Here is a 26,623-nt window from a genome sequence, read left to right as displayed (position 1 = left end):
GTACCTAGCGTCTAAATTACCAAAAATATAAATTTAAACCCTTCTTTGTTTACATCATAAAACTCATTGGATATTTAGATAGTCTCTGTCCAAAAATACCCACATAAAAATATTCTAATTTCATATAAAACTTAAATATAACGAAAGATGAGATTTCTTAGACTTTTACCTCAACTATGTCGTCAGTCTTGCTCTATTTGAATATTCTAAGTAGTCTCCTCTTTCAAAATATTTTTTAACTATACGCTAACTTATAATAATTAACTTATATATGGCTAAAGTTTCAACCTTATTTTCTAAAATCTCCCTTAATAATATTAATAATAAAATTGACCCCACAATTTTTTTTTTAGAATAATTGACCCCACAAAAAGATTTACTTAAATACACCACCTTTTTTATTTTTTTATTTATTTTTTCCTTTTTGGGTACTACAGTAACAATTATAAACAATATTTAGTAGTTAAAATAGAGTAGTACAACAAAATAAAAACCAATTAGGATAAGATTACTTACCTCCAAAAGGACACCAAAATTAGGAGTTCAGCCTCTATTACAATCCTATACACAAATTAATTCATAGACTTGGACAAAGCTACTTAATCCAATTTAAGCCTATTTTTCCTAAACTTAATTTACTCCTCTCTAGAAACCTCAATTCAAGGAATACTCAAAATATATTCAATGGAGTAAGTAACTGACTTTACTAAGCATCCTAGAGTCCAACTAGTCCAGATCCTCATCCCTTCTCCAGATCCTCATCCCTTCACATTAGAAATTTTTGTCCATTTAGCCAAAGCTCTTCTATCATCAAGAGATTCACCTAAACCATTCCCAACCCAATACATGCTTGAACCCATAGGATTCCCAATCCAATAAATTGATCCAATAATAGCAAAATATATCAAACCCATAAAAATTAAAATGTTATTACTCCAAATTTATCCCCTCAAACGCATAAATAAAATTAGGTGTGTACAGTATTAGTTAAGAAATGCTTAGAATGGAAAAAGGCTAGGTTGATTACCTAGACTTAGACAAACCAAGACTATAGATGCAACCTTTCTCATATCTGAATATAAGAAGCTAGAGCAACAGGTCGGTAAGGGAGCAAGGCCTAGAACTGAAACTCCAGGGAAAGCTAGTTTCTTGAGTTGTTGGAGACCCAATTTCGAGTTTGAGTTACTGAAGAAATCGAATGGCAAAGAATCATTGTGCTGAGAATGTAGTTGGGGCGGTGTGGTCCAATTTTCTCCTCGAGGGTTCAGACTTCAGAGACGTAGCATAAAACATAGAGAGAGAGAGAGAGAGAGAAAGAGAGAGAGAGAGAGTTACGGCTACTAAGGGGAAAGGGGAAAAGTGATTAGGGTTTGTTCCAAATCCAATTACCAAAATACCCCTATCTTAACTTATTTCTTTAAAAAATAGAATATTCACCTCAATTTCAAAAGCTAATGTAAATTTAATACTCAGCATAATTCTCAAAACAAAATACATGTTTATAAGATAAGAATTGCTAGACCTTAAGGCTTCACTTGGGAGGAGGGAATGGAAAGGAATGAAAAGAATCATTTTAGAATATTCTTCCTTTCCCTTGTTTGGGAGTTTTAACAGAGGAAATGGAAAGCTCATTCCCTTGTTTGGGAGTTTAAGTAGGAGGGAACAATCATTCCTCCCTATTCCCTTAAAATCTTAAATTTTCATTCTCCCCGAAATTGGGACGAATGGGAGGGAATAGAATTAGATTTAATGATTTTTTTTACTAAAACTTCCAAAATACCCCTGTATATTCAATTCTTTATTCTAAAATAGGGGTTTAATAGTAATATTGTCACAAAATGATTCTATTCTATTCCCCCCATGTTGCTCCTAAACAAGATTATTTATATTCCGTTGATTTTCATTCCTTTCCATTCGTTTATTTTAAAACATCCAATCAATGTTACTTAATTCCATTTCATTCATTTCCATTCTCTTATAATTATTCCATTCTATTCCATTCCCTTCCCTTATGAGCTCCCAAGCGGAGCCTAAAATTTCTAGGTATTACAACTTATCCACTTGTATCTTCTTTGATTACTTTTGTTAGTGTTGTCAATTATAGTTGTTGCGGTTTGTTAGGATTAGTTTCAAATTATTTAATTTGTTGTTACGGTTTTGATATATGAATGTAAGTTAATTAGTGTGCTCTACTTCTCTATATAAAGACAAAACTCAGGTGTACAATTAATAATACAAGATCAGTTCTCCCAATTTTTGCTTATACTTTTCTTGAATTTAGCATTCTCTTTGTTTTTTTGTTTTTTATTTTTGTTTTTTGTTTTTTGTTTTGTTTTCTTAAGAATATAGACAGTGCTGGCTCAATTGTAGAAGCAGATATATGATGTGGTCACCTAAGGCCCTAAGTAAAAAAAAAAAAAAAGGCCCCAAAATTTTAATCAATAGGGTTATTTCTTTCTTTGTAATGATATTAATTAAGCCCAAATATTTAGCCAGTAAATAAAATAATATTTTTTATTGGATGAAAAAAATGAAAAGAGAGAGAAATGCTAAGTCTACAACATTTTTCATAACACTTTCAAAATGCTAAGTGTTACAAGCTATTATTGATGGCAAAAAAATAATTTCAATGGTGGTTTAAATTAGAACCAATAACAATTTAACACCTAGAATCTGCTGTGAAAATATTGTAAATGCAACACTTCTCACAAAGAGAGAGCAATACACAAAAAAATTTACTACATTTTTCACAAGTTGAGTTGACAAAATTTTATTAGTTTTCATCTAAATTTACCAATAACATCATTTTTTTACTTACCACTATCAATATTTCATATGGTGTGAAAAATTTTGTCAAATTCTTTGTCTATAGACTTTCTAAAAAAAAAAATCTACATATGTTAATTAGTAGTAATTTTGCATCTAAAACAAGATAATAGAGTTTAATTAATATTTAATTTTTTTCTAAAATTTATATATATAAGGCCTTAATTTCAATTTTCGCCTTAGGCCCCCAAATGCATTAAGCCACCCCTGAATATAAAGGCACTATTAGAGGCAATTAAATATTGATAAATGGAAGCATATTTAGCCAATTTTTCTTTGTGTGATTACATCCTCTTTATATTGGTTTTAGAAATAAAGTATACATTTATTTTATTATTTTTAATATTAAATTTATAATATGATATAGACTCCTAGAAATTTCTAATAACTTTACAATTCCAATCTCATGGGTGCATTTGTATAAAATGTTGGAAATTGTGTTTTGAGTTAAATGAGCATAAAACAAACTATGAGGAGTAGTGGTTGCAAAACAAAGTTTTGGGTTTTAAAAATAATGTTTTAATCTTCCTAAATGCCTTACTAAACAGACCCCATATATATAGATAAGTAAAGAAAGCTCACTCAATAGTCGGAAACTACTTCTATGATAAAGAAAAATTATCAAATATGAATTAAAAAATTAAGCTTCAAAGCACTCAGCAATATAATGGGAAACATCATAAATACTATATAACAAAATGAGTATTGTATATGGGTCTCAAAAAATAAAAATTATTTTGAAAAGAAATTGCCAAGTATCTGCACATCATGCAAGACATTATCTAGTCTATATTGTACTACAAAACCAAAGCCTCTGATTTTTTATTTTTTATTTTACTTCCTAAAAGCTTACCATGTAGGATTTAAACTTGTCACAATTTTCCACATTAGTAATATATATATATATATTTTAAATCTCTTTCAATTTCAAACACAAACGCAAACACAAACTCAAACTCATTCTGAGTCTCTCTTTCAAAATACAAATACAACCTCAATCTGAGGCTCACTTTTAAAACACAAACACAAACTCAACCCTAGGAGATTTTGCAGAAACCTAGAGGACAGTGCTAAGACACGACCATGGGTGATTCTCCATATCTATGTAAAGAGGTCAGTTTTTTCTTTTAAGTTGTTAGGATCATATTTTTCATGAGTTGGCATATCCTTTGACAAAATGCATTTTACTTGTATTTGGGTAGTTCTAAGTGGTTTATAAAATATCATGAAGTATGTCTTAGTGCCTTATCAAGTGGTATTATTGAAGAAATGAAGACTGCACCAAGAAACAAGTGAAGAAAAGCTGAAAAAAGTGAATCCCAACACTAGTCTGAACACAAGCTCGATACCTAGCTTCTATCAAGAATAAATAAAGAATCTCGATACCTCTCAATCTATCTAGCTTCATAGATTCAAAATTCTCATATCTGTTTGTCGCCCCATGATGACTTGGACTTCTAGGGTTTCTTTCACTAAACCTCTAGGGGATATAAAAGCTTTATTTTAAAGTCATCACAAGGCATAAAGACTCAATTAGAGGATCTACACACTTATTGTGAAACTATTGTGTTCTTATGTGCCTTAGGGTTTTGCAACCTAGTCCTTCTCTACAAGTGTATTGAAGAACTTTGCATCTAACAACAAACATCAACTGATGGGAGTTATATTCACATACTAGGATCCGTGTAAAGAAAAAGTCTCTACAAGATCAAGACCACTTAGGGATTGGCATAAGGATTCAACTGTAGGTTAATACTTTGGGATAAACCAAGTTTGGGGTAAGATTCCTTGTACTTGTAATCTCTTGATTCCTGATTAGTGATTCTTGGGAGTGATCATCTAAAAATCACCCGGTGAGGTTTTTGCCTTTTGAGAGGTTTTCTCCATTAGTCAACAAATTATTGTGTCAATTTATTTTCCGTTGCATTCTAGTTTATTTGGTGATTTGTTTGTGTCTTTACAATTTGCATGAAATTTGACCTAATTAATCAACTTAGGTAATTGAATTAATTAACTAGGGTCAATATATAACCAAACATAAGTATTTTTTTAATTTATTTTGAGAGATTTTTTAAAATATAATTGTATGAAGTGATTTTGTAGGTGGGTTTTGTTTTGTTTAAGCCTTTGTGTTTTTCTTGGTGTTTTTTTTCCCCCAGGATTTGTTAGTTTCGAAAGGAAAATTATAATGCGGCATCTTGAAGGAAGTCCTATTCTTGGGTACTTGCCTACTAGCATCTTGATTAGATCCTTGGCCTCTTGATTATTCATAATGTGTATAGGACGAAGACAATTTGCTAAATCTAGAGTTGTTTTCTTATTGTTAAATATTAACCTCGAGCTCTTTACTAAAAGGTTAATGTTTTGTGTTAGAGATATATATTAAACATATATTAGCCCAATGTAATAGGCCCAAGCTCAAGCCCAATCCTGCTTGTACTAGTAGTCTAGGATTTAGTCGCCTATATATACTCATGTTAGGGTTCATTGTAACACAAGAGGTTATTGTACTACACTCTCATACAATAAAGATGTAGCCCTTAAGGGATTCCTCCGTGGATGTAGGCTGTCAAGGCTGAACCACATAACCCTCGTGTTCTCAATGTTCCTATTCTATGCTTCCTCTTCCTCTTCCACATCCATTCTAGCATACACAACATGGTATAACACATCGCGTTGCTAATATTAACTTTATAATTTTATTCAACATTTTGTTTGATGGAGTTGCAAAATATTTTAATACTCCTATAAGGCTTACTTTTTTTGTTCTTCAGAAAGAAGTTTATGACTGCATGTTTTGTTCTTTTCCGGTTGCAATCACATGGTGGTTTCAATCTGTTCTCTGCTATTAATGTTTCATTAATGTTGGTTGAAAATTAGATTCTTATTGTTTTGCTAACAGGGATTTGGCATTTTGCTATATGGGTTATTTGGAATTGTGGATCCCCTGTATCTATGTAAGACTCTTAAGACGTTACACATATCCTACTACTTGAACAATTCAAAAACTGCAATACGAGAACAACCCAAGTATTTACCTGTCTTTTCCTTTATTCTATACTATTTATTGGTAATATGTTTCTAGAAAGAATCTGAAATTGGAATCTGGTTGCATATTTATTGGTTTTGATATTGGAATTTTGTTTTTTAAGTTGAGGTTGTTTTTCTTTTCATTTGTGGTTGAGATTTTTTGCTTCACTCCCCTTAGAATTTTGACTAACCAATTGAAGTTTTTCATCGAATTTGATTCTTCTGCATCACTCCATCATAAAATTTTATTACCCAATTGAAGTTGTTAATCAAATTTTGGCTGGTACAAATTTGCACAGATTTAATTTGAAAATTTTAAAGTTGAGATTGTCAATGTTTACTTCTTTACAATGTTTTGTATTTTCTGAATTTTTAATTTTTTTTTTAGGTTCCTTATCAGGTGATTTTTCTAAATTAAATTCTAAATTTCCAATAAATCTGTACAAATTCTGAGTTTCTAACGATATCATTCAATTTACCACCTAAGCAAGAGTGAGTGGATGATCTGTTGTCCCTTTTTAGTCCATGACTTAAAGAGTCCCAAAGTTCTCCAAATGTAAAACTGATGTTTAGAGGGAGTTCGAAATATAGAGAACCAATCATGAGAGCAGTGCTGCATTGGCTGCAAGTTTGGAATGATATGTGATTTACTGGACTAAACAGAATTGAACTGCTAGCGTGGTTATCAGAGTGCTGAGTCTCTATGGTGATCATCACCCCTTTTGCCATGAGAGTATAGGTCAGATGCATGTGTGTGTCTGCATGCGTGCGCATTTGTGTGGCAAGGGCATGTTGTAAAACACAGATGGGACAAACTATTTGTCAACCCATAAAATCAACAGTATGGTCTCAGTCCATAGCAAATATTGTGTATGATACTTGGTTTGGGTTGACACTATTTAGATACCATAAATATTTAAATGATGGTTCTACTAAATGACCATCTCATGCTCAAATCCTAATAGAGCACAAGATTCATGCACGTTTGCTTTTAACAGTAACTGGCTAGCCCTCACAAACCATGATAGTCCTTATTGACCGCCAGTGACAGTTCTACTGTAGGTCAAGAGGTCCATTCTCCTTTCAACCAACAAAAATTTAGAGGGCCTATCTAGATTGGACAATTTTACCAGTGGAGGATTTCTACTTTTGTTTGGCTTAAGGTACTATGAAATTGGGACCCAATGATCCGCTATGCTGCCAAGTTCTATGACTCTTGTGGGGCTGAGGACCCTGAGGCATCTGGCTCCACCACTTCTTTCCACGTTTCTTATGATGATGATTGAATCTCTTTTCCTGTATAGTATAGTCTGTGGATAATTCTGTTTCTCTTCTCTTGATGTATATCATTTTTCATTTCATGAATTAAGCATCTTACACATATTTTATGGGGACATATTGTGAACTTCAAGCTTAATGAGTCTCTCTCTCTGTTAGATGAATAGATTTCATTACACAACAAACAATACCAAGTTCAATTTTCTCCCCTAAAAATATCAACTTTTTTTCTTTTGTATTAACTGAAATGTTGCCTCTTGACTTTTTCCTAAATTATTCTTTTCTATTTTATTTTTCTTTGTTAGATGAATAAATTTCATTACACAAAATATACCTAATGACGGTAATAAAATTTTTTTCAAAAAAAAAAAAAAAAAAGAGTAAAGAACTAATCATTGAAAATATCAGTACGAATACCCCGCTACTGCATTTTTTGAAAATATAAAATAAATAAATAAGACTTTTCAGTGCTTTGTGCAACCCCTAGGCCTAGCATTCTTTTAGAACTCAAGACCATATGAAGAAGTTTTTTACTTAATATTTGAAAATCCGCTTAAGTAGGTTGGCAATTTTCGTTTCCGCAGGGCTAACAATAAGTTAAGATTAATGGTGTCCTTGAAAGTTCAAAAAATAAATCTGATGTTTTACTGAAATAAAGTATCATTCTGTTTTAAAATCAAAAATAAAAATTTTCAGGCATTCAAGTGATAATAGCATTTCTGTGGTACCTTATATTAGATTAAACCCCATATTTCCCTCCCTAATTTTCTAACTACCTCAAAAAAAAAAAGGCAAATGAGCTTAAATATTTTTGTGGTTAATCTATTATTTAGTTTGAATATATATATATATATATATATATATGTATTTATGTATGTATGTGTATGAATCTTAGTGCTTGAGCAAGCAGAAAGCGTAGGAATTTCCATCTTGGGTGGAGTATCAATTGAAGTTTTTGATTCAGATTAGGAATTTCCATCTTGGGTGGAGTATCAATTGAAGTTTTTGATTCAGATGATGAACAATTGAAGTGGAAAGTGAATTTTCCAAATGGACACACCAAAATATCCAAGAAGAATCCATCAAGAAAAATATCTTAACATATTGTAATGTACTACATGTGAATTAAGATTTTAGAAAGCTTCAATTTGTCTCCTTAGCAAAGGGTGTGATTCACTTTGAAAATCCATTTTATGCTTTTAATTATTTGTTTTATGAGTTACTACACTTGCGAAATGTACTTCATACTTTCAATCTATAAAAATTTTGCACAATTGTTATCAACCAATTTTGTAACAATTTCTAAAATAATAATAATAATAATAAAATAACACTTTATAACAGCTAAAACTACATTACATGTACAAGTGCTTTAGGTATGAAATAAATTTTTTGTGGTGGCATTTATAGTTGCTAAGAACATGTTCTACTTGAACTTACATATATGTTTCAAATCAAAAGCAGCTCAAAGAGATAAACCAATGCATCATACAGATTAACAACTATTTATATGAATGAACAATGTCTAGAAGATAATAAAATAGGCCTTTCATAAATAATCATAACTAGTATTTATAGAGATATCATATATATATATATATATATATATTCTGAGGCAATGTGGGATTAATGGATTATACTTCTTTCTACAACCTGTCGAGTTTTTTTTTTTTTTTTCTTTTTAGTTGGAATTAAGAACATTCCAATTTAGGCTTTGTGGATGTGTTTTTTGGGTTCGACTTACATCGAGTTCATTTTTAAAAGGACATCTCATTTTCTTTTAATAAGGTGCATTTACATCATAGCTAGCTTAACAAATGGTTGAGATTAAAAGAAAAGAAAGCATCATTTTTTTTTTTTTGGGAGAGACTTCTCAAGCCAAAATACATTGTAGGTAATTGCATGCATCTATCTCCATTTCACAACACGTCAACACACCTGGTGAAGGAAATCACAATCTCTAGAGATGGTATCTCATGCACCCAGGGCATACAAGACTTTTGTTATTGTCAATGTCTATTTAAAAATTTAAAATATATATATATATATATATATATATTCTTCTTCAAAGAAGCTCAGAAGGAACAGAAAAATTGCACATCTGAGAACTTTTTTCATTCACCCCGATTTTTCCCACAATTATGACATCTTTTGTGCCATCACCATCATCCAATGCCTCGGTCATGCCCGTCGAGTTCTTACACTCCTATCTTCGTCATTATCACATCAAATGCATGGAAAACCTTTTCATCAACGTTATTCAAAGTTACCAATTCGCCTCCAAGCGTGACCTTATCGTTAAAACCTTGCTGTGCATTCATTCATTCAACATTCAACACTCCGTCAGGTCCTTTGAATGCTTTGGTTTAGAATGAACATGGTTCACAACTTGTTCAAGAACGGCCAAACTAGATTAATGGCTGTGCCCAACTTGTAACATTTTGATCAAGGCCATGTAAGAAGAATGATGTGGACGGTGCACTCCAAGTGCTTGATCAAATGCCTGTTATGGGTTTCGTACCTAATTTGGTTTCTTTTCTCAAGCACTTGACAGTTTATCTCCATGGGAATATTCTTCTTTTCTTTTCATAAAAAAATAAACAAAAAGAACATTAACGAAATTTCTTTAGCTTCTCTTCAAAAGATAAGGTTATATTTGGTAATAGCTTTTGTTTTCTATTTTCAAAAACTTGTCTTGGGGAATATAAAGAAAAAACAATTTTCTTGCATTTTTTAAATCAAAAACATGTTTGGTTAGTTGAAATTAAAAAAAAATAGTATTTTGAAGAAAAAAAATAAAAAATACTAAAATATGTTATTACTAGGATTTGAACTCTAGTTCTAATTCATTAAATGGGACAAATTCATTAAATCAGATATGCATTTTCATTTACTTTTGAAAATTAGAAACTGAAAATAGCATTTTGCACGTTTTCAATTTTCTTCACAAATTGAGTTTTGAGAATAGTTTTTGTTTTATTTCAATTTTGGTTGTCAAACAAGTTTTTTGGTTTCAAAAATATAAAATTGTTTTTGGAAACAGAAAACAAGGGGATAAAATAGTTACCAAACATACCCTAAATGACATTGCCTTATTTTTAAATCCTAACCATTCTTTAAATTAGTGAGTGATGTGACAACACCTTATTAAAAGAAAAAGAGATGTCTTGTTAAAAATGAACTGGATGCAAGCCCAACCCGTGTTTTTCTTAGCACATCTCATATGCAATCTTTGGATATGCAATTCAATAAATGTGTAAGAGGTGGCTCAACTACAATTAAGCATGCATGTCAATTAAACAATTTTTGTATCCAACTCAGCAATCATATATAATAATAATCCATATATATATAAAAGCAGAAACTGAGAGAAAATGAGTTCCTAGAATTAAGGAGATAATGACAAATAGGAAAAATCCCTACCTAAAATTCAGACATGTGTAACTTTAAAAAGCGATACATTATATTGTTTTCAAAAAATTAACACTGTTTGGCTGTAATTGTTTATATTAAAAAAAAAATGTTAAAAGAAAAAAAAAAAACGTAGAAATTAAAAAATATCTACCGATCTTTTAGACTACTTAACATTTTTTTACAATACTCCCAAAAAACACTTGCGTTACTGAGAACGGAGAAGGAGAGAGAGATCGAGAGATCAAAAACTGAAACCCAAAACATCAGACACCAATCAAGATGAAGAAGAGCCGTACAGTCTCTTCTAATATCCCCAAACTCTCTCTCTCTCTCTTCTCACGAACCCTAATCTTTTTCTTCAAGAATATTCAATCCCTTCAATCCAGGCTACAGGTTTGTTCTTTAATTTAATCTTTTTCCAATTTAAGATTCACGTATTTGTTTCTTTCTCTCTATATTATTGAATTCCTCAAATTTTTAAAGTTAAATTAATTTTGTTATATGTTTTCCACTTATACAATTGCAATGAGATTTTGTTTCCTGAAATTAGGGTTAAGGAATTCGAAGTTATGATATTTGACTATTTTTATTAAATATCTTCGGTAATGGTTTGTTTGAATTCTTCTTTTTTGGATTTAAATCATTCAATTTCTTTCTCTGCAGATCTAGAGTCTCTAATTTAATCAAAGCAAAGGTATTAATTTCTTTTCCTTACATTCTCTTCGATTATGGTTTGCTGTCAATTTAGGAATTTGGATTTATAACCCTTTTCCTCTCTATTTGTTAAAATCAGGGAAAACACTCACAATATGAAAATCCTACCTGTGTTTTATTGGCCTCTTATCTGTTCTGTTTTTTTAAGGGGAGTGAAATTGTGGGATTTTGAAATCTGATAGAATAACTTTCTCTATATATTTTTTAAAAAGATACTTTTAAGTCTTGATTTTGTTGTTTTTGATGTTGGATTTTAATGGGTTTAAATTGTGAAATCTAAAAGTATAATAGTAAAAGGAAATGGATCAAGTTCTAAAGTTTTTTTTTTTTTATTTGTCTCAAATTTCAATTACATTTGTTAGTATACTTTTATAATTGTGGATTACTTCTGGTATTTAAATACCATGAAATTTCAGTAAGTTGCGGAGACAAGTAGAGAATCTGTCATGTAGCCAGAACCACTACAGGTAAAGGTTATTGTTTATTCATTTTTAAATTATACCATAACTTGATTTTATGTTCAGTCCATAACTTGATTTTATGTTTAGTCATTTGGTTGGATAGGTTTGGATTTATGTATTTCAGTTAGATTTGGATTTGGCTACAGTAATTGGGCTAGAATTTATTTTATTTTATGTTTTTTCCCGTAATGAGTATTTTTAAATTCGTGCCTTTGGTTTTTTGTTAAATTCCGGATTCAAAATCTTGGTTTCTCTATTTGTGTTTGCCTTTTGTTGGAGCCCCTGGATTGTGTGGAATTATAATGGTGTGGACATCAGTTATTTTTAATTGGCATGGACCTATTAATGTTTCTCAAGTTTTTTTTTTTTTGGATACCTCATCGGTTCTTTCTTTGTTTTAGAGTTATGATTGAATTTTAACCTATGGTGTCTATTGTTTCTGTTTGTGTTATTTATATTTCAATCTATGTAGAGAGCAAAGAGTAGGGAGGCAATGAGACATGAGAGAATTAGAAGTGTTACCAACAAACGATGCAATTTCAACATGATTGGTAGACCCAATGCGGCTGGCTAATCTTCTTTGCAGGATAGCCTTTATTGTCTACAACAATCTGTCATTAACACAGGTTTTAAACTTTTAATTCTTTTTCACCTTTCTTATATGGAATACTTTGTACTTCTTTCTATTTGTGTATAGGACTTCTATTATTTCTGTTAATTGTTTCTTCAAACTTATCTTATTTTAAAATGTTATTTTATTTCATATTTTTAGTGCATATTGGCATGACCAGCATGAAGATTTATTAGCTTTTTTAATGCCTCTTATAAGTGTTGAATATAGAGGACAAAACAGGGGTATAATAAAGTTGTTGGTGACGGATAATGTCTATATTCCCATGTATTTTCTTTTTAAGTTCTTTTTGGCACCTAAATGTGAAGAGAAAACAATAGAAGACCAGCAATTGTTGTGGAACATTCCACTTGACAATATGCAACTAATCCTAACCATGAAGAATAGATTATCATTGTACAAATACATATTATCATTTCTTAGAGTATGAGTTTTTGATGGCCGTAGGTAATATTTTGAATATTATAATCCACCTTTAATCTTATGTAATGAAAATTATCATAAACAGAGGGGTTATACGTCTTTAGTAAACTTTGGTGCTTGGTCTTACTATAGTTTGAAAATGTACTACAATTTGACAGTAGGCATGATCTATTGACAAACAATCCTTAATTTCCAACCTCTTACTTAAGATTGCATTAAGAAATTGGTCTTACAGTCACCCATCAATGTGTAGTAGTCTCTCTTTTGTTTCGGTTTTGCCCTTGCAACACGTGAATAAAATGCTTTTTGGAAAAATCTTGATAGAATTTTGGAGGGTTAAATTATAATGGAAGTAACTACTGCCATCCTATTTCCTTTTTTTTTTTTTTAATATATCAAAATTAAATATTCAACAAACTAACAGAAAAACATGTCAAATGGTGATGCATAGATTGAACACCACAATGGACATTAATATTACACAAATTATACCAAGGAGACCACGTGAAGTACATGATGGAGAACTTTCCTTGCATAATGGAAAATCAATATCTTAAATAAAGGACTTGGAGTGGAACTTAGAGACAAAGGTATCAAAGGTAAACGAGAAAAACTATTTGTAAATTTACAAATGCACACATAATAAAAATATACATTATACTAACAACTTTGCAACTGAAACAAGTATAGGATACATGTCCAAGTAGAAAGTAAAACCGATTCAACAACATTCATTTCATTTGACAAAGCGACTGAGAAATTTGTATCTAAGACTATAAAAGAACTTGCAGAGATATAAGCAGAGGTAATTTCAATTAGAAATATCAATTCTATTTACGTAGCTTTTCCTCTTACATACATTATCCCCAATCTGTCCTTGCACTCGAAAACAATGCCAGTCAATTTTATTTCTATTAGCAAAACACCTGCACTTTATGAGCATCATTATTTGAACAATTAACCATCCACCCCCTTTCATATTTTACTATTACATTAAGTGAAATAAACCAACCTTCAAATACAATTTTGTTCTTCAAAAGACACACAGAATCTCATGCAAAGCGTTAATCACGATGTATGTATGTTTACTTTGCTAAATTTATGAGCTCTTAGGTTTTCTTCTTTTCCTATTACTAACCAATCATATTGACAGTTTATGCCTGATGTGTTAGTGTACAATATTGTTGATTAAAATCATAATGGTTGTTGAGGTTGTACTACTCTTTGTATTTCTATGGTAGGTAACGTAGAAGTAACAACCATATAGTTTATCTCTACTATATACAATCTCTTCTATCAAAAAAAAAAAAAAAAAGAAAGATTGGTGGGGAGATATTTCTAAGAAAGGGGCTCTGCCTTGGCAAATAACAGCTGTGATGGAAGACATCTGAGACTTCCTGGCTTAGTGTAGACATTTATATTTTGTACATAGAAATTTATTGGCAAAAGAAAAGTCTTAGGTGCATTTTTTTTGGGACAATAACTGCAGTGCTTAGTAGTTTTTCTTTCTTCAAGATTTATAGAAAGCTTATAGAAATGTTCAAAGGGCTTAAAAAGGTTTGTAATTCCGTATGCAATATATTTGGATCAATGATGATTTAAATGCCAGTCAAGTTTTTTGGTTGGCATGTATGTTATGCATTATAAAATGCATATAAGTTTAGACTTAAATATGATTTTTAATTTTTTTTATTTTGTTAGTTAGTATGGTTTAGTAGGAGTTGTGAAATTGAATTAAACATCTATTGAATGGATAGACTAAGGAGAATATGTGTCTAAAATTAATGAGGTTAAGAAAATTTATGTCATGAGGTAGCTTAAACAAAACATAGATTATGATCAAACTTTGTGGTTTATATGCATTTATTATTTTTTTTTTTTTTTTTTTAGTTCCTTATCAAGTTTCTAAGATACATTTACTTTGTGCAGTATATAAATATTAGAGGCACATTGGAATTCCAAGAAAAAAAAAAAAAAGTTAGCTAATGCTGAATCAGCATCTTCGAATGCACTTGGTTGGATTGTTTTAGATTAGATATTTGAGTTAGATTTGGTTTTAATTATGGTATTGGGTTTAAAATAAATTTTGTTTTGAGTATTTGAATTAGATCTGGATTAAAACTGTAATACCGTATGCAATCATCTCATCTCTTTTATAAACCACTAATCTCTTAGGTGATAAATATCATGGGTATTTTGATTGGATTGGTTTTGTTTTAGGTATTTGGGTTAGATTTATTTATTTTAAATTATCTGAATTTTTTTGTAATTAAGGTACGTATTTAGGTTAGAAGCAGTTTTGCTGTGGGTATTTGTGTAAGATTTGGTTTTGATTTGTAATATATAATTGCTAAACTTCTATTCAGTCATAAGTTAATCTTTGACTTGGGAGGGGAGAATGTTCCACATGGAAGCCTTTCAAAATTGGATATGGAATTTGAGCATATTGGTTTGATGGGCATGTTTCCTTTTCTTTGCAAGTATTGATTTTAAAGCTTTTCAATTTGTGAGTCTTTACATTGTCAATTAGCTAACAGTTTTTTTTTTCTTCAATTTCCTTTGGGGCTTCTTGAATGCTGAAAAAACTATAAGAAAGACAGAGAATTACCATTTTCTGTTTGCAAGATTTGGGGCTGTGCAAGCTTGAAAATAATATAATTTAGCTTGATTTTTTTAAAAAAAATATTTTTGTTCGTTTAGCTTTTGAGAAAATTAACTACTATGAAAGAAAATATCATGTTGATTCTCACAACAATTCTCTATTTGCAGCTTATAAACCTGCTGAAGATGGAAAATGAGAAGATGATAGCATGCTTATTCAAATGCTTCGCAAATGAAACAATGCTACTAACAAAATGCATCAAAGAAGAAGAAAAATTGAAGGAGGAAAAATAGCAACTACAAAATTCAATTTAATTTTCAGTTTTTGTTTTTCCTCCTACCTAGTGGGTGAATTTTTAATAATAAAACAATGAATGTGATTGCTATTAAGTTGACAGGTTTTTAGTGTTATCATCTTAATATCTTTTGGTTAATTTTTTGTTTATAGTTTGTGAAATTTCTATTGCTATGACAGCCTTGCAGCTATTCTTTGATGATAACTTCATATTATCCAACCAACTGATGTGAATGCTCCTAGGGTGTTTATGTGTTGATCATCCTTATGTTTGGTTTATTTGTTTTACCATTAAGCTGCAATTAAATAATGTGCCAAGAAAAAGACATATTTAAAACTAGGAAAAAGCAAAGTCATCAATTATTGTTCTTATTATCACGAATTTTTTGTCACTGATGAATAATTATTGGAGGATTTACAGACAGTTCAGTCAACCTCAACTAATATACATAGATGGTTACAAATTAAAGAATGATCATATATACTTCCCTTTCTAAATTTTTTGTTTCCTTACATCTTTCCTTTTCCCCCTTTTATGTACCAACTTTAAGTCCATACTTTCGGGTGAAAGAAGTTTCGGGGCAATGCAAGATGGACTCAAGGGACTCCTTGGGCTGACACTTAATTGAGATGGCTCATATCCCATGAGGAAGTACTCCAATGGTATTTACTTAGCATGGGGCTGCTCCTCTGTCACCATTGACCCACATGCCTGAACCTGTATGTTCCCATATTCATAACAGCTTAATGTATATAGTTTTAGGTATTGGACACTATATGCTTAAATATACTATGTTATTAAAGTTTGAATATATGTAGTAGAAGTATGATAAGTTTATGTTAAATGTAAAGTTCATTAATATGTAAAATGATCCCGCGCATTGCGCGGGTTAAACACTAGTAATATATTAAAGTAAAAGCCTAATCAAGAATCTTAAGCATAACAAACATATAAAAACCCAAAAAGTGTTCAGTTTGCTCTTGTGTTTCTCGTGGGCTCATGGGTGTTACATGTGCTCTATGCGCACTTGCAATATTTTTCTTAAGCCCATGGGTGGACTAGGAAAAACTCTCATTTTTCCTTCTAAACAACTACAAAGATTAGACCCTTTTGTAGTTATACTTTGATTATGTAATGTATTATAAACCCGGTTTAAAATACTAATATTACTATTTTCGTGTATGTTCTAATAAGTATTATGGTTTACTAAAAAAAATGGATGTTTATCCTACATTGATTGTATATGTCTAGTGTCCGCTGTTTATAATCCCAGTTTACAACTACAAAAGTTAGGCCCTTTTTGTAATTGTACTCTGATTATGTAATGTATTATAAATCCAGTTTAAAACACTAATATTACTATTTTCATGTGTGTTCTAATAAGTATTACTGTTTACTCCAAAAAAAAAAATTGCTTATCCACATTAGTTGTATATGTCTAATGTCCGCTGTTTATAACCCCTATCTATAACTACAAAAGTTAGACCCTTTTGTAGTTGTACTAATGTATTATAAACCCAGTTTAAAATACTAATATTACTATTTTCGTATGTGTTCTAATAAGTATTACTGTTTAATAATAATAATAATAAAAATCACATTTTCTTAAATTCCCCAAGGTTGAGTTTAAATTTTGGGGATTTCAGATCTAAGGGATTTGAAGAACAATTACTAATATAAATTGATTGATATAAGTTTAATAACACATGATGATAAGAACTTTGGAGATTTTACTATAAAAATAAAAAATTAAAAAAACTATTGTGATATGATGGATATGAAATAACATCGTAAAGATAGTCATTTGAAATCAACGTCATACTAAAACTCAATTACCTTCATAAATTTCAAAATTTTGTGGTTTTATACCCTTGAAGTCATTTAAATTAAAGATTGAAATCCAAATTCCTCTCTTTAAATTCATTTATCCAAACCAATCACAATGGGCTTGGTATTCTTTTGATTGATTGCTTGTGGTATCAGGCTTTTTATTTCACATGGGCCGCTTGCTTGGACTTTTCAAAAGTGGGCCATAATGAAGTGTACTATAGTGCAGTAATTTTTTGCTCAAATTATACACGTAATGTTCATATATAATTCACATGCAATGTTCAATTTTTTTACAAAAAATTTATGCTCATTTAGAAGGTGAAATAAGTAACAGGTGTGTAATAAAACGTGTGAGAGAATCAATGCCCTTTATAGTGTATGCTATGATTGATAGTACTGTGTTAAAATTATGAGAGAGAGAGAGAGAGAGAGAGAGAGAGAGAGAGGAACTTCAAATTTGAAGGGGAGTGCATCATAAAAAAAGAAAGAGAGAAAAATAAATAAATAAATAAGGGAAGTGATGAGAATCACAATAAATTTTAATCCTAGAGTACGTGACCACATTTTTTTTTTCAAATGAGCTAAAAATTGATTATATCAAACATCATTTATTATTACAAACAGGATGCAAGCTGAAGACCAATTAGCAATATGCAGAAGCAGAACAACAACTAGCAGCAACTAGTAATCCCATCAAGCATTCGGTGATCAAAAAATAAAAATTATATAATTAAAGCCAGCCCTATAATATTATTTGAAACTTAAGGCTAACTTAGCCAGAACACCAACTAGAGGTGCGGGAGTAACAGTGGTTGGTTCAGCCTGTTCGTAGTTAGATCTTAAGTCGGAGTAGTTATCATTCTCATCGGGGCCACTAACCACGGCACCATCCAACACGTTTGGGTTGGGTGCATCCTTGTTGAAATACAAGTCATAGCCTCCTTGGCATGACACAGGTGCAGGATTTATGTTGATGGACACAATGGAAGCTCCTCTATGATGAACTTGATTCGGATAAGTTGACCCAAATCCTACCATGTAGCTCGTGCTTCTTGGGTTTGAACCCAAGATATAATCCACCTAGTAGTGACACAATCAATACACCAAAAGCCACAAATCAGTAAGTAGTACTACTATACATTCCCTCCACAAAAAAAAAAAGTTTTTAAATTGTTGATATACATCATTTATTTCATGTCTTTATCAATAAAAATTGTGGACATTTCATGTAAATTTTAAATATCGTGTGTACGAATAATAACCAGCATGAAATAACATTTTCTACATTGATCATGAGAAAACTATAAAGGAGAGGATTCCCTCCAATTGAATTCTCCAATTCCCTCACATTTTTAATTGAATGTGCGACACATGATATTTATTTAATTTTTGAATACTACATGTCATTCATCTAAATAAAAATTGTAGGAAATAGGAGGGAATCTTATCCAAAACTGTAATACCTGTGATTTGGCAAATGCAAGTAGGTCATTGGGTTGTATAGTGCCATCAGGACAATCAAATGTAGTTGAGAACGTGGTCAGATACTCAGAATATGTTGTGGCAATGAATGTGGCAGTGGTTACATATTGAAGGTTGTATGATAGAAACCATAGCAAGCCCCCAGGTGTCTTGATAACATTATTCTTTCCTTTTTGAAGGCGTTGCATATGAACTGCTCTCCATCGATCTTGAAATGGCCATATATGTCTTGATCTAAGGCCCCCTCGAAAATAAGCTATAACACACAAATTAAATACATTTCCCAAATTAGAGATTTTGCATAAGCTCGTGTAAAAAAATTGTTTTTTTTTTAATATAATTTCAAAAAGAACTTATTTTTTCTATTTTATATACTAATTTTTCAAAATACCTCAAATCAAATTATTTATTTTACATTATATTTCATTAAAATATCAATTTTACTTATTTTTTTTAATTGTTAATATTTCTTCACACATAACAACAATCATCCACTCTCTTTCTTCATCTTTGAGATACGTACAAAAAGAATAAAATAAATAAATGCAAAATAAATAGTCAATATAAATTTTCATGGTTACTATAGCAACAATGTATTTTTACACAATTTTGTATGGTATGATATTAGTAAATTTTGAAATTAATTGTCTAAAATGTGGAACATTTCCTATTGTACAAGTATTGATGCAAATGCTCTTAACTTTGATATTCAAGTAACATGAGAATTAATATATGAGATATATGGAGGTTATGAACAATATATATCACTGATATATATATATATATATATATATATATTGTCCTTTATCCAATCAAACATTGCACTGTCTTGCTGAATTGATATCATTTTGTGTATGCAATAGTACTAAAGTATGCAAGTGCTTTTTTTTTATCTTTAGTTTCCCTTCCCATTTGTGAATACGAAAGGAAATTACCTTTGAAACTAGGACCTGTGCACCAAGGTACTTGTCATCCCAGGAAAACCTGGATCTCGTGCCACCAGAGGACCCTTCAAGGGCATCTAGGTAAGATTCCTCACCGGTGGCGAGAAAAAGCCATATAGAAGCCCATAACAATTCATCCTGTTAGACAGGCATGCATGGTTTAGTTCATATACAAAAAGAATAAGTAGAGTTACAAAAAAAGAAAAAAAAAATCACAGAATGACGTGACAAGTTAGTTTTTAGTAAGTAAAAAAAAAAATATATATATATATATATATTAGTAGTGAGTACAAATAAAAACCAATAAAAATTTGTTAATTCAATTATTGTAAAAAAATGTTGTATTTGTACGTAGTATTACTCAATACAAAAATTCAACTCTTTTAAACTTTTGGGAGTCAAATATTGAAGTTCAAATTAATCGCATTCTAAACTATTCTACAAAGTAAATTCCTTTACACTACATGCATACCTCATATCCGCTACTACCATAGAATTTCGCTGCTTTAGTAATGCTATTTTGGTACAGGCCACCGTGATCACTTGCAAATTCAAAGAGCTGCAACCATATATACGTCATTGTTAAATTACTGATTGTTCTAAAAATTTAAATAGTTAAAAAATGACGAATTTAGTAATTTAACCATTTTTCCTAACACACCCCTTCACATGTGGGTTCAAACTCTCATTTCAATAGTGGACTTCACATGTGAGATTTTTAACATTTTAAATGAGAGGTAGATCCGTAATCGAACTTAGAATTGTCTTCTACTTTAATGTTAAATTACTGATTGTCTCAAAAACTTAAATTCTTAGTAAATGATGAATTTAGTCATTTAATTGAACAATCTCTTTACTCATATGTGAGTTTAAGCTAATCCCAAATAAGTCATATTCAACATATGGGATTTTAGATTTTTTAAAATGAAAGTTATTGTTCTAGTACTTTCTTTCACACGTAGATCCAATGTTTAACCTAGAAACACATTTTCTAAGACACGTTAAATTATCAGTTATCCTTAAATTTTAAACAATTAAAAAAAATAGAAATTTAATCACTTAATCATAACAATAACAATAATAAATAGTGATGATGATAACGAGAGGAAATAAACCTGTTTTGCATGGGTTAATAGTAGGGATGCGTATGTTTCGTTTGTTGGCTTGAAAGCCAAACAAGCTGCAGCAAAAGCAGCAGCAGTTTCAGCAGCAAGATCAGCTCCTGGATTGTCCTCATCGATCTTATAAGCTGGACGTGGAGTGGTCATGTCTTCTGGTCTTTGCCAACATGCATGATCAGAATCACCATCGCCAACTTGACCATACAGAACGTGTGGCTCTGGATGGGCTTTGATCAAGTAATCTGTGCCCCATTGGATTGCTTCCAGTGCATATGTAAGCTGATTATTGTCCTTCAGTTGACTTTGGAACTCTATTGTGCTCCATGAAAGCATTGTTATTGTGAATGCAAGAGGGAAACCAAACTTCACGTTATCCCCAGCATCGTAATATCCCCCCTCAAGATCAACCTGTTGTGTGTGAAAAAATATATAGAACCATTCATGTACTCAATTGAAACATATATAGAATATTCACTTAAGAAAAAGTTGAACCCATATACGTACCCACCATTTTTTTCTCTAAAAATGTATTATTTTTTGAAATTTTGGGTATAAACGATAAGAACAAGAATAATCATTAATCTGTACTAAGTATTATCCATTTCCTAATGAAGATTTTGTTTCTCAGATGATAAACTACCATGATATTAATTGTGGGAGCATTTTTTGCTCTAAAGAAACTCATGTACTCCTTAGGCAATTTTTGCTTGTCCCACATTAGAAAGATTGTCTTCCTCTTTCTACCTTATAAGGGATGACCAATGGAGATAGAGTACCACTGGTTTGGCTTGTCCTACATTGGAAAGATGGCCTTCCCAATAATTATTTTTGCTTGTCCCATCTTTCCAATGTGGGACAAGCAAAAATTGCCTAAGGATAAATATGAGTTTCCTTAAAGCAAAAAATGCTCCCACAATAATTATTATTCTACATTTTCCCTTCACATTTGAATTCTATCACATATACGTACGTATAACAAACTTTTGTTAGAAATAGTGAAATTAATTATTTAATTTTAAAAATGGAAAATTGCTGAGAAAAATGTTTTGTCATTATAATGTATGTGCCCAACTCATAATTGGCAAATTCGTAGATTCAATTCCTACTGAATGCATGCCAATGCATGGGACCCTCCAATAAGTCTATTGGAATTGACTCTATATCAATGGAATTTCATCATCCATATATAACGAATTAGTATAGTATATTCATATCATAACATATGAACAGTAAGGACTAGCATTCTTATTGAGACTAAAACTCATAGGGAAGAAAATAGATTTATGAATGGAAAATAGAGACTCATTTCATCAACAAACAACAACAACAACAAAATCATCAATATATATATATATATATATAGTCTCGTTTAATTTACCACATAACTAATATAACCAGCTTTAAAAAAAGAGGTATGTACAAATTGGTGAAAACAAAATATGTTCACAATGAAATGAATATTCTTTATTTCAAAGCAAATGAGGCATAGTTATCATAATCATAAGTCATAACCATACCAAATGGATGGCAGTTGAGCTGTTAAATCGATAAATCATATAAATTTACAATTTCATAAGAAAGAAATATTGGATTTGCAAAAAAAACTTGAATAAACCGTAAAATAAATAAATAAAAATTTACATTTTTTAAGAAAAAACATTGAGTTGAAAACATGGTTTTATAATGTTATGTTATTTTGACCAAATAATCATATTTTCTTTTATTTTTTGTATTTTTATTTATGGGGTTTTAAGTTTTTTGCTTTTAAATTAACTTGAAATAAGTAATTAAAAGATGAATTCAACTGTATTCCTATTCTTAGTCATTTTTTAATATATAAAACATTAAATTCTATATTTGAATTAATTTTCTAAGTAATAATATTCTATTAATTTCAACATTTGGTATGCTTTCATATTTACGTTAAAATTGAATATCGTCTCTTTTTTTTTATATATATTTTTTATGTGATTCTTTAATATATATATATATATATATATATGTTTGTATATATATAAATGAATAATGAATCCAATGGTTGAATTAGTGAATCTTATCATTCCTCTAACGGTTCAAAACTCAGTTTGATTATGATTTCTATGAGATGAAGAGGTTCATGAGCAAGAAGTAAAATGTACCAAAGTAATATTTTCTACTTTTTTTTCTCTCTATTTTATTGATACGAAGAAACAATGAAAAATTATTTTAGAATGAAAACCATACAGAGTTTGAGAAATGTATATGCTTTTTAAAATCTCAATATGATATTTAATAATTTAAACCAGTAACATAGGATCATAGTTTTCCACCAAAAACGGGGAATATATATGTGTGTGTGTGTGTGTGTGGGGGGGGGGGGGGGGGGGGGGGGGGGGGGGGGGGGGGTGTTGAGGAATGGGAAGTTTATCTTACTCCTGCTTCACTACCATCTGAAACAGCAGAATATGCACGCCATTACACTCTTTGGTGAAGTGGCAATTTCCCTGAACGTTGGGCCTCATAATATAACAAAGACTTGTTCAGAGCTTCCCCATAATTTATTGAAGTAAATCCATCACCATGAACCAATAAAAAGAAACACAGGCTAACCAAACCAAAGATAATGCTAGAAAGCATTGCTCTTGTGTGAAAATGCATTTCTCTTGAGTGAAACTAAAATGAATGAACAATGCCTAGAAGATAATAACATAGGTTTTTCATAATAAATAAACCATAACTGGTATTTATAGAGTTAGAGTCATCATTTATTCTGGGGGATTAATTTCTGACATTTTGGAAAAGAATTAAGAAAGATTCCAACTTAGGCATTGTGGATTGAGATAAATTAAAGTAAGATGTATTTTTTTTGGGGAGCATGTCATAACCAATCTGTGAATATTCAATTTAATAATTGTGCAAGAGGTGACTCAATTAAAATAAAGCATGCCAAACAAACAATTTTAAATTCAATTCAACAATCATATAGAACATATTAAAGTAGATGCCTAATCAAGATTCTAAATTATCTTGCTAAAAAAATTCAAAGTAGAATATTTTTCACTCAAATTTTGTGCCAAGTGTATATGTTCTTGTAATTACACACAAATTTTATGTCATATGTCCTTCCAAATTTTCAATTATACTATAATTCTGTATCAATTATATAAAATACAAATTAATGCATCTAAATTTAGAAAATGAAAATTTTATTTTGAATTTAATATTTTTATAATATTAGGAATGTATACATAGGCCTTTCATAAATCATAACCGGTATTTATAGAGATATCATATATTCTGGGGCAATGGGGCATTATACTTCTTTCTACAACCCGTCAAGTTATTTTTTAAAATATAATTTTTTTTTAATTGGAATTAAGAACATTGCAATTTAGGGTTTGTGTAAGATAAAGTAAAATGTGTTTTTTTGAAGCACATCTCACATGCAATATATGAATACGTAATTTAATAAATGTGTAAAAGGTGTGAGTTTCAGTTAGCTCAACTAGTAAAATATTTTATGGTTATATAAGAGATTAGGGGTTTAATCTCTGCTTATAAATTAGATTTTACCTACTTTCCAATTTCGTTCTAAGTATCCTTTTAATTACACTTAAATTTCATGCCAAGTTTCCTTCCAAATTTTTTATTACACTCTAATTTTGTATCAATTATATTTACATACAAATTAAAGATAAAAAGTTTTGTCTTTTCCTATTTTTATTAGACTATTTATTCTATAAGATTCTTATCTAAGAGCATATATAAATAAGATCTTTAATTACAATTAATGAGTCATTGAAACTAATTTATTAAGTTTAAAATTTATTTTGTAATTTTCTGAATGCTCAATTGCTTTTATAAATCATTATCAATATACAATGCATCTAAACATAAAAATATAAAAACGCTATTTTGAATATTTATTATTTTTAGTGTGTGTATATGTATATATATACACATATCCTATAATGCATATTTGGTCATCTTCAAACCAAAATGTTAAAGCACCATCAATACTTGAGGGTGGGGTTGACATTCTCATAGACTATGACAATCCAAATGACTTGAAACGTGAAATTGAGAGCGCAGAACCCTGTAACTACAAATTCTTCATAGATGAGAAAGGTAATCAGAAACCTTTTAAAAATGACTAGGCATGCATAACAAACATATGAAAACCCACAAAGTGTTCGGCTTGCACTTGTGTCGTTCATGGGCTCATGCGTGTTGCATGTGCTCTAAGCCCACTTGCAATATTTTTCTTGGGCCCATGGATGGACTATGATAAACTCTCATTTTTCCTTCTAAATCACATTTTCCTAAATTCCCCAAGATTGAATTTGGATTTTGAGGATTTCAAATCGAAGGGATTTGAAGAACAATTACTAATATAAATTGCTTGATATAAGTTCAATAACACATGATGATAAGAACTATGGATATTCTACTAAAAAAAACTATTGTGATATGATGGATATATATCAAATAATATCATATAATCATTTGAAATCAAAGTCATAATAAAACTCAATTACCTTCATTAATTTCAAAATTTTGTTGTTTTATACCCTATTTAAGTCATTTAAATTAAAGATTGAAATCTGAATTCCTCTCTTTAAATTCATTTATCCAAATGAATTACAATTGATTTTCCATGTACACTTGGGCCTCATGGAGGTATGGAGAAAAATAATGGGCTCAGTATCCTTTTAGTTGATTGCTTGCAGTTTTGGGCTTTTTATTTCACTTCCGCTTGCTTGAACTTGTCAAAAGTGGGCCATAACAAAGTGTATTATATGCTTATAGTGCGGTAATTGTTTACTCAAACTCTTTGATACACATTTCATACAGCGTAATGTCCATAATTCACACGCGATATCTAATTTAAAAAAAAAAAAAAAATTATGTCCATTTAAAAGGTGAAATAAGTGGTGTGTATGGACGATATATAATAAAATGTGTGAGAAAACTGATGCTCTTTATAGTGTACACTATGATTGATAGTACCGTGTTAAAATTACGAAAGACAGTTGGAAAAGCATGAACTTCAAATTTGGAGGGGAGTGCCGGAGTGGTGCTTCATAAAAAAGAGAAAAAAGAATGGGAGTGGTGAGAATCATAATAAATTTTAATTCCAGAGTAACCACTTTTTTTTTTTTTTTTCATAAATGAGCTATATATATATATATATTTGGGAGAGCATGTGCTCTTGTCATGTAGCGTTTTAATTTTGCATTTAGCCTCTTTAACTTTTTCTCATTAACTTTTTTTTATTGTAACTCAAAGGATCACGTTAAATTATTTTTACTATTATCTAAAAGATGGACTACCGTTGAAAATTAGACCAAACCTTATGAAAAGCCCAAACTCACTTATTCTCTTACATATTATGACCCAAGCATGATCATTTCCCAAGTTTAGATGAAAGTCAAGACCCTAACCAAGATTGTTAAAATTGGGATCCTACGTAGGATCGTGGGAGGTAGGTAGGATTGTAGATCGTAGGATCCTATCTATTTTCAGATTTTAAGTAAAAAACCTATTGACAATGACTTTATATGTTATATAATCACTTAAAATATGAATCCAT

At 30.4% G+C, this 26,623-nt stretch overlaps 1 long non-coding RNA gene and 1 pseudogene across 4 annotated transcripts; one reads left to right on the top strand and one right to left on the bottom strand.

Moving 5' to 3' along the window:
- The first annotated feature begins 10,732 nt into the window (after nucleotides 1–10,732).
- Nucleotides 10,733–15,878, top strand: LOC126723370 (uncharacterized). Of its 4 annotated transcripts, XR_007654242.1 has the most exons (7): nucleotides 10,733–10,941; nucleotides 11,212–11,242; nucleotides 11,679–11,729; nucleotides 12,196–12,349; nucleotides 13,229–13,376; nucleotides 13,468–13,582; nucleotides 15,547–15,878. It is a non-coding gene; the product is annotated as an uncharacterized LOC126723370 (long non-coding RNA). The 4 variants fall into 4 exon arrangements; XR_007654240.1 differs by lacking the exon at nucleotides 13,468–13,582; XR_007654243.1 differs by having other exon boundaries at nucleotides 13,229–13,582.
- A 2,376-nt stretch (nucleotides 15,879–18,254) lies between these two features.
- Nucleotides 18,255–23,667, bottom strand: LOC126722401 (endoglucanase 15-like; annotated as a pseudogene).
- Nucleotides 23,668–26,623: the final 2,956 nt, after the last annotated feature.

The sequence above is a fragment of the Quercus robur genome, chromosome 4, assembly GCF_932294415.1.
Source record: "Quercus robur chromosome 4, dhQueRobu3.1, whole genome shotgun sequence".
Taxonomy (NCBI): Eukaryota; Viridiplantae; Streptophyta; class Magnoliopsida; order Fagales; family Fagaceae; genus Quercus; species Quercus robur.
The sequence above is the reverse complement of the archived record's forward strand: the minus strand, read 5'-3'. Positions and strand labels throughout refer to the sequence as shown.